We start from the raw sequence: 8,650 nt of genomic DNA, 5'->3' as shown, positions 1-8,650 counted from the left end.
GTGAGAGAGAGAGAGAGAAAAAAAAGAACCATATTGGAGAAAAAGACCCACCACAGCACTACCAACAACAAATGAGCAAAGATTAATATAAGTTCGATGGGAATAAGAGGGAAAAAAGAATGAAAGAAAGAGAAGCTTAAGAGATGTCTAGAGGAAAGAGAAGTAATTTTGAGAGGTTAGAGAGAGAAGGAATACTAAGAGTGTGGAATGAAAACAAGGCTAAGAAAGGGAAAAATTCAAATTTAAAGCAAAAGGGCAGGAGGAAGGCAAAATGGAGTATGAGAGGAGAACAGTAAAATTTGAGATCTGAAATACAAAAAATAGTGAAGATGTAGAAATAAAATTGAAGAAATGCAACAACCACCACCATATCAACAACCAATGAGCAAAGACTGATAAAGGTGGAGAGAGAATAAGGATATTTTAAGACTGAGAAAAAGAATGTCAGGTGACTAATGACAATAAAACTGGTTTTGAGAGGCTGGAGTGGGGAGAAATGGTGAGAATGTGAAATAGAAACAAGTCATAGCAAGAGAAAAAAATAAAACAAAAATAAGAGGAAGAAAGAAGGTAAAATAAAGTAAGAAAAGGAAGGAGCAAAATATGAGATTTGAAATAATCTAAAATATAAAAACTAGTGAAATAATAGGCACAAACTTGGAGGAAAAGAAATGAATGTTAAAAAACCATGCAGGAGAGAAAATAATGCAAATAATGAAGATCACAATGAAATCTGTCTTGGTAGAACCCAGTGTTTATCACTGTTTTCTCTTTCTGGATCTGCCCCTGGTAATGTCAGATGGTGTCCTTGTCTGGCCCTAGGCAGCCTGTTTGAGACTACAAGTGATCCACAGTCTGGTTGTCTCCTTCAGGCTTGGCTGGTACCTACCGTTCTGCCCTGGTGGCTTTCCATCAATCCAGGGCCCAGAAACAGTTCATTTAATGACCTGGGAGGACTGCCACTACATTCTCCACCTGCCTCCAGAGGGAGCCTCTGGTGCAATTGGGAGGGTGGGAACCTTGGGTTACCCCTGGGGGCCACTGTTCAGTCTTCAGGGAAGGTGTTGGGAGCGTTTCCCCACTCTCTCCCCACTCATCTTAGTCTGTCCCAGATTCTTTCCAATAATGTATGGTTTCTGGTGAATTAGCTGTCCATTTACCGTGAGGGGCCAATCTGTGTAAAAGGGGCTGCTCTGTCATGCTTGGCACAGATAGCAGCTCTGTTTAGGTGCTAAGGCTGGGCAGGGCCCTGAACACCCCTTGTTGCATCTGACTTGTCTCTCTGCTGTGCTGGTTTCAGTGGGTCAAGGCCCGAGGAACGATGTAGCTCATAATGTCAGGTAAAAAGGGCCCTTTCAGAGATTTTTCTTCTTTCCCCTACAAAAATGCATCCAGCTGGGGGTTCCTGAGCCTGGCTTCAATGATCTGCAGAACCTGTAATCCTGCAGGTAGGGGTTGAGCCCGCTCATCTGTGAGGGGACCTACCTGGCTACAGTAAATCTCAGGTTTTCAGCTCCTAGCCATCCAGTTCCCAGTGTGTTGCTCTCTCACAGGAGACTCAGGCCCGAAGTCCCCTGTGAGAGAGCAACAGTTCCGCGCATGCCAGCCATGCTTGGTTGGGCCCCACAGTCCCTTCAGTATGACCCTATTTCTCTGAGTTCTTTGTTGTCAGAGCCACTGTGCACACATACATGTGTACAGGAGCACTAGGTCCCTGCCAAGTCTTGAATCTCACCTGAGCTCCTCTTTTAAAAGTTTCTTTGTGGCCCTCATGCTGTAGCACCTAGCCCTGAGGTGCCTGTTCTTCACATGCTCCCCCTCCCCCCAAATCACAAAGTCTCTCTCTGTCAGGGCCAGCCACAACCTCCAACAGTTTTAATAAAGTTTCTCTCTGTATCTCTCCCAGATGGCACTGGGAAGGGTCTTGCAGTAATACCATAATATGGTGTGGTGGTGGGTGCTCTCCCCACTGCCTCCAGTGATTCTCAGCCTCAGGTGGGCCTGCTCCCATCACATCATTTCTGCAGCCACTACCTCTCCAGCTGTCTCTCTCCACCCACAGAGCTCGCAGCTCCTGAGCCCATCAGCAGCTGCCCTGATTCTGTGTAGCCAGCAGTGCTGGGTTGGGCAGTGGTGGTGGCAGTTGCTTCACTACGAGAGCCCGGGCCATCCACCCATGAGTACCCTGCAGGCAGGCAGGCTGTTGCCGACTCATGCACACTCCTCCAGACTCTTGTCCCCATACGCACTCATTCACACAAACTCTTACTCATTCTCTGCTGGATTTTTGAGTTGATTGCTCTTTGGTTTAGCTGCAAGACCGGTCTGGGAGCAAGTGAATGGAGCTTCCAGCTACTCTGCAGCCATCTTGGATCCTCTCACCCTCTCGTCTTTTGGAAAACAAATATTCTTTCTTTTCTCCCTAAAATTTCTTTATTTTTCACACTCTGTACACCATTTGATGCTTTTTTGTAAAAGAAAACTTGGTGGATCTAAAATAGTATCTCATTATTTTAATTTTATTTTCCTCTGAAACTGAGCATTCCTCATATACTGTTTAGCCACTGGTGCTTTTCTTGCTGTGAATTACATATTCATATTTTTTGCTTTTTTTTTCCCTATTAAGTCCTTGTTTTTCTTGCATATTTACAAAATTTCCTTGTGTATTTTGTTTATTTATTTTTACTTTATTTTTGTTGTTTACACTATTACAGATGTTCCTGTTTTCCCCTGCTTTGTCTACTCCCTCTTCACCCTTGGTCCCCCTTCCCTCTGGCAGTAACCACACTGTTGTCTGTGTCTATGTCTTATACATATATGTTCTTTGGTTAATTCCTTCACCTTCTTTCATCTGGTTCCCCTTCTCCCCTCCCCTCTGCCAAACTGTTTGTCCCATATATCTATGCCTCTTATTGATTTTTTTCTTTGACCCAAGGATTATTTAGAGTTTGTTTCCAAAATATTGGTTAATTTTTAGTTATGCTTTTGTTTTTATTTATAATAATCTATTGTGGGTCAGAACAATACTGTATGAATTCAATACTTAAAAACATGTTGCAACTTATTCTTTGGCTTAGCAAATATTCAATACTAATCAGTGTTCCACATGCACTTGAAAGGAATGTAGATTCTGCAGTATTTGGCTGTAATGTTTTGTATAGTATTAGCTAGCTCTTCCATTCTTGACCTAGATGATAGCTCCTGGAATATATAACCACTCTTAGCTTTAGAAAATGGAAAGTCTTATCCCTACTTTCAGCATTCTAATAAGTCCTAGTAAGTCATTCTTATGGAAGGTGAGTGGGCCCACATTGTCCTTTGGGAGAAGTTTTTATTTCTGTCCTTTCAGTGAATCATTTTCAATAATAGATCTGGGGTTTAGCCAATTCCCGGGTAGGACTGAGGCAAGGATGGGTCACAGAGATAGCCTGGCTAGGGTTCTCTAGAAGTGGTGAAGGTGTTCCAAGCACTGCATTCTTAGGCAGTTACTGAGACAGCATGACACTATCCACCAGGGGAAACTCTGGGCTCTCAGAAGGTTTTGGGGGACTTTGACATGATCCAGAAGTATCATTCCCTACTTTGGTTGAATTCTGGGTCGTCAAAGAGCCTGAATATCATCCTACATTGCCTTGCATTTGTGATTAGCACCCGCCTACTCCCTAAAATATCAACACCTGATCCAATCCTTTCCCTTTTAGTCTTTCATTGTTGACAGCCCAACCATTTTTTTTTTTGTTTACATGTAAAGGTGCCAAGCGCTGGTCTAACCTGAAACATGCTAGCTGAGAGCCAGTCATTCAACTTCTTCATGGTTCCAGTCAACTGCAGAATCCTGGAGGTGCAGGTGCAGCATGGAGTTTGGGGAGAAAGGGGACATGAGATGTTAAAGAGAGAATCAGGTAGACGAAGAGAGGCCAGAAGAGTAGTTCTCAGAAGAGGGATCCCAAACAAATGTGCTTGAGTTTACTGTGTGAATCCAAGTTGCCCTGATAAAGATACTGTTATTTTCCATATCATGATGCTTGGAAGGGGGTCACAGTTTCCAGTGCCAACAAATTTGGAACATTAAGTAGAAATATAAAGAAGTGAAACCAGAGTTTGTCACTAATCCTCCCTGTACCTGATCTCCCCTGTTCCATGGACCCAGGACATGGGGCCCCTTTGAAGATTGCCATGTAGGCAAGACTTATGCAACTCATCATTCTCCATTCATGGTTGAGAGTGTCTGATTTAATTTCCAAGGAAAGAAAAAACAGTCCCAGTTATAGGAGACTGGCCCAGCCTGGGTGTCGTTTTCTGCCTTTCTTCCCACTCAATGTCCTGAGAGGAATGGTGGGTGTAGTGGAAATACTGGCCACTTTCCCTCCTGAGAACACATTCCTAGGCCTAAGAAGCTCAAACTGGCCCAAACTGGCCAGTTTCATTCATTACCTGAAAGGTTAGCTCAGCACAGTGTAGAGGATTGAAGAGAATCTGGCATTGGACATACCACCTTTATCCTCTGAGGAGAATTTCCACTAGAGTTGAATGGGTTTTCACTTCCTTAAGAGGATGGATAGGGAACCAGAGGTGTTTAGCTTGAAAGAGAATATAGTTGGGCTAAAAGGATGATATGCATGATTGTGTCCTAAATTAAGGGCTAACAGGTGGTCCTTGATGAAATTTTCTCCTTGAGGTTCCAGATCTGGTGGTTTCATAACCTGATGAGTGACACTAATAGAGGGAGTTGAGAAGATACTCAGGTAACTCAGATTCTACCATTTATTTGAGAAATACAGTTGTCTGGAATCCCTGAGTGGTTGATTTGAGCTTATAGCTAGGAGATGAGATGTACCTCATGGTCCCACATGGGGCATCCTCTCCAGTAGGTGTCAGAGCATCCTATATGACCATGTGGCCAGAGTTTTAGAGAGAAGGGTGTGAAGAGTAAAATCTTCTGTATGGCCTGATAGTGGAGATACCAGGCAGCCCTATTCCTGTGCACCTCTTGCTGAATGGCTATGCTGGTCACTCTGATACCAGATCATTAGGAATTTGTCATTCTCACCATTGTATCTCCAGGACCCTGTACCATGCCTAGCAGTTGACTGATCCTCACTAACCTATTATGTATTAATGGATGGCAAGAGTAGAGCCCAAATGCCAGCTATTACCAGAAATGCTGGACTAAATGCCCTATGACTGTTGAGTGATCAACCCTGAGGTTGGGGCAGATGCTGGCCCCTTGTCCTCCAACACCCAGACCAGAGTCCAGGTGAGCTGCCAGGGGTTTTGACACCACAAAGGAGAGTTCAGTTGTTACCCACAGGGTATACAATGGCCAGCTGTAAAAACCTGGGCCAGAGATATGGGGGTGATTTTCTAAGAAAAGGGGTCCTGGTGGGATGGTGGTCTCTTGGGCCCTCGGGTGTCCCTTAGTCCAGCTCACTGTCCCTGTTCAGGTTCCTCATGCTGCTCAATTGGTCTTTCAGGTGCATTTCTCTCAGAGGAAAATTTTCTTTGGATCTCACACTCACCTTTGCCACAATAGTTTTCCCACATGCCCCTGGGAATTCTTTTCCTCTGGGTCACTGCTGGGATACCTCTCTTACCTTAAATTTGCAAGCTTTCTTCTTTCTTGGCTTTCCCATATGCAACATCTCATGCACAACTGGTCAGAGCCATTGTAGTAATGATGCTCTGTCCTCCATTTCCACTCCATGGGTGTGTCTGGATGGTTGCCATCATTCTTATTCCCCCAGCCTGCCTCCCTGCACTTCATCCCCTGCATCACCTAGTTCCAGTTCTGGTGCAAGAAGGACCTCAAAGCAGAAGTTGTTTGGCCTTGTCTTCAGATGTCTGAAACAGGTAAGTTATGGCAAATTATTTGTTTTTCTCTGTTGGGCTCTAGAGCCAGGGAGGAGCTATGTTTACTGGGCCCTCCTGCAGCACCTGAACCTGCCCCTGAGTGGTCTGAGATCCTGCAGATGAGTCAGGCTGGAGGAGAGGGCGGAGCTGGGGCCTGATGAACTGCTGAATGAGAAAAACAAGCATGGGGCACTTGCATTGTGTCTGGTCCATGTCTGTTGTATCTATCAGGATTTGGCATGGCTCTGTCCACAGAGATTTGCTGCTGGGTGGAATCCCCCTCAGTGATATTATGGGCACCATGGATAGTATCTATTTACCCAAGGTAAGAGAGGTGAAGATGGTGCAGTTTATCTTGATATTCTCTTGTCATTCTAGTCTACCTTGAGTTGGCAGTCAGGGTCTCAGTGATGACTGTCATGCCAGCAAAGCCTTCACTCTCCCATATTAATACCAGGAAGTGGAGGTCATTAGGTTTTATTAGAGGCTGGCTACCTCTGAAACCCATTCTAATAGTCAAAGTTGCAGCAGCAGTTCCTAAAACAAACATTGTAAAATTTCTGGGTTGTTGAAATGGTTTAATAATTTTCTAAACAGCGGAACATAATGTAGCCTTGGAAAGTTACACTTCTGAAAATTCAGTGGAAATTTGAAAAAGCAATTGTGCTAAGGTATCAGGCTAATGGAGTTCTTAATTGCTCTGGGGGTCATGCTGCCTAAAATCTTGAAATCATTTATAATTTGTTTAGCAGATTCCATGCACTTCTGATAGATTTTTCACATTTTTGTAACATAGCTGGTTTCTATGAGCTATTGAGACTGGTGTGTGCTGCCCCCTGTCATCCTCAAGGTGCAGATGGCTTTCTCCAGGGGCACCCACCTTTTCCCCAGACAAATTCAGACACCATTATCAATGTCACCACCAATCACTTCTGTGATTCTGCTACAGTGTGTTGAATAGCCAGTGTCTGGTTTCTCCTGATCCTGATGCTCTGTGCTGGGACAGAGGCAGTAGCTTCTGTAGACTTGAAGTCTGCCTTGGCTCTCGGTTTGGAAGAGAGGTTCCTCATGAGGTTCCTGCACCTGAGCTTGTTATGTATGGTTTTATGACTTTCTAGTCAAGTCAGTAAGGCCTCTAATGCACAGAGTCAGCACTTGCAGAAAGAGTGGGAAGAATTGGTCCTTTTGCACTAGTTTCAATGTGCTTTGAGAACACTTTCTTGCCAAAGCTCTGCTGCTGAAGTTTATTTAGTGGAGAAGAGTGCAGAGCTGTGGGAAGTGGTGTGGCTGGCTCTGGGATGGTCAGGAAAGGTATTGTCTTCAGGAAATGAGCACTGTGAGGCCTGTAGAAACCTTTCCAACAGGGAAGCCAGAGACTGCCTTGGAAATGCTGAGTACCAGGGAAAGACGTGGATGTGAGATGGGTCTTCCCTGGGTGTTTCCTGCAGACTGGCCCTGGGACTGGGTGGTGTTCTGGGACTCTCAGTACATGAAACAGAGAGTAAGGCCTGGATGGGGACTCTTCTACCTTCTAACCTCCCCAGCCCCACCATCAAGTATTCATTCTATTGCCAATGCAAGCATTTCATTGATAAATGGCTTACATGGAATATTAGGCAAATGACTCTCTGATGAGAAATTTCCATAAAACAATGGTCTAATTTACCAAAGCATTTATGTTTGTAGCCAGTTAGATTTGATATTTGTTCAGGGATAATTTCACTTAAAGCATGAAAACTGCAAAGTTCAGATGGTAAATGTCACATTTTAAGGAATAATTGACATTTTGATGAATGTAGAAGAACCTCTCTGCTGATTCTGTATAATCGTCTTAAGAATGTGTTTAAAGCATGATTTTAAGTTATGTGACTTCAGTAATCTTTTATTTGAATGTAATATTGATGTGGACAGTCCTGGGCTAATCTTTAGGGTAACAGTCATATTATTTTAGTCAACATTTGGGTTGTTGTTTGGTATAAGTTTAGAAATGAAAACAGGAAGCAGACCCCTTACACATTGGAAAAGAGGACAGTGGGGGTTGGTTGGCATGAGGGTTTGAAGGAAGAACTCTCGCTATCAATAGGCATTTGGGTTGCTTCCATCTCTTGGTATGTGAATAGTGCTGTGCTGAATATGGGAGTTCATTAAGCAAGCAGAGATTTTTCTTTCTTCAGAACTTGTATGGTTTACTTTTTTACATTAAAACATTTTTATATATTGATTTTAAGAGAGAGAAAGGGGGAGAAAGAGAGAAAGAATGAGAGAGATTTTTTTGTATGTGCGCAAACAGGGGATGATTCTGTAACCTTGGTGTATCGCGGGATGATGCTCCAACCAAGTGAGCTATCCGGCAGGGCTTTTCCTCCCCCTACATTTATATCTCTGATCCATTTGGGAGTTATTTTGGATTATGGTGTGAGAAGTGTGTCCAATTTTACTTTCTTTTCTCCCAAACTATCCTGTTTTTTTAACACCATGTATTAAAATTTCACTGTTTCTCAGTGGTTTGAGATGCCACCTTTTGCCACATATTAAATTGAACCTTGCATTGAATTTAAATTCTTTCCCTTTGATCAGCTTGTGCTACACACAACAGTGGCACAGAGTTTTAGGGTACACCTTAATATCTGGTAAGAGAGTCTCTGGTAGGGTAGAGAACAGAGAGCCTTTCCCTGGGGAGACAGGTGGCCTTCCATCAACCCTCAAAGATGTATGTGGAAGGGAGAAGGTGAGTGGATGGCTTTGAGGAGGGAAGTAGCTCATCCAGTCCCCAAGGATGAATTGTGGGAGGTTCATTTGT

Source organism: Furipterus horrens, unplaced genomic scaffold (genome assembly GCF_987537825.1).
Source record: "Furipterus horrens unplaced genomic scaffold, mFurHor1.1.pri manual_scaffold_3, whole genome shotgun sequence".
NCBI classification, from domain to species: Eukaryota; Metazoa; Chordata; class Mammalia; order Chiroptera; family Furipteridae; genus Furipterus; species Furipterus horrens.
This window is presented reverse-complemented; position numbering follows the sequence as displayed.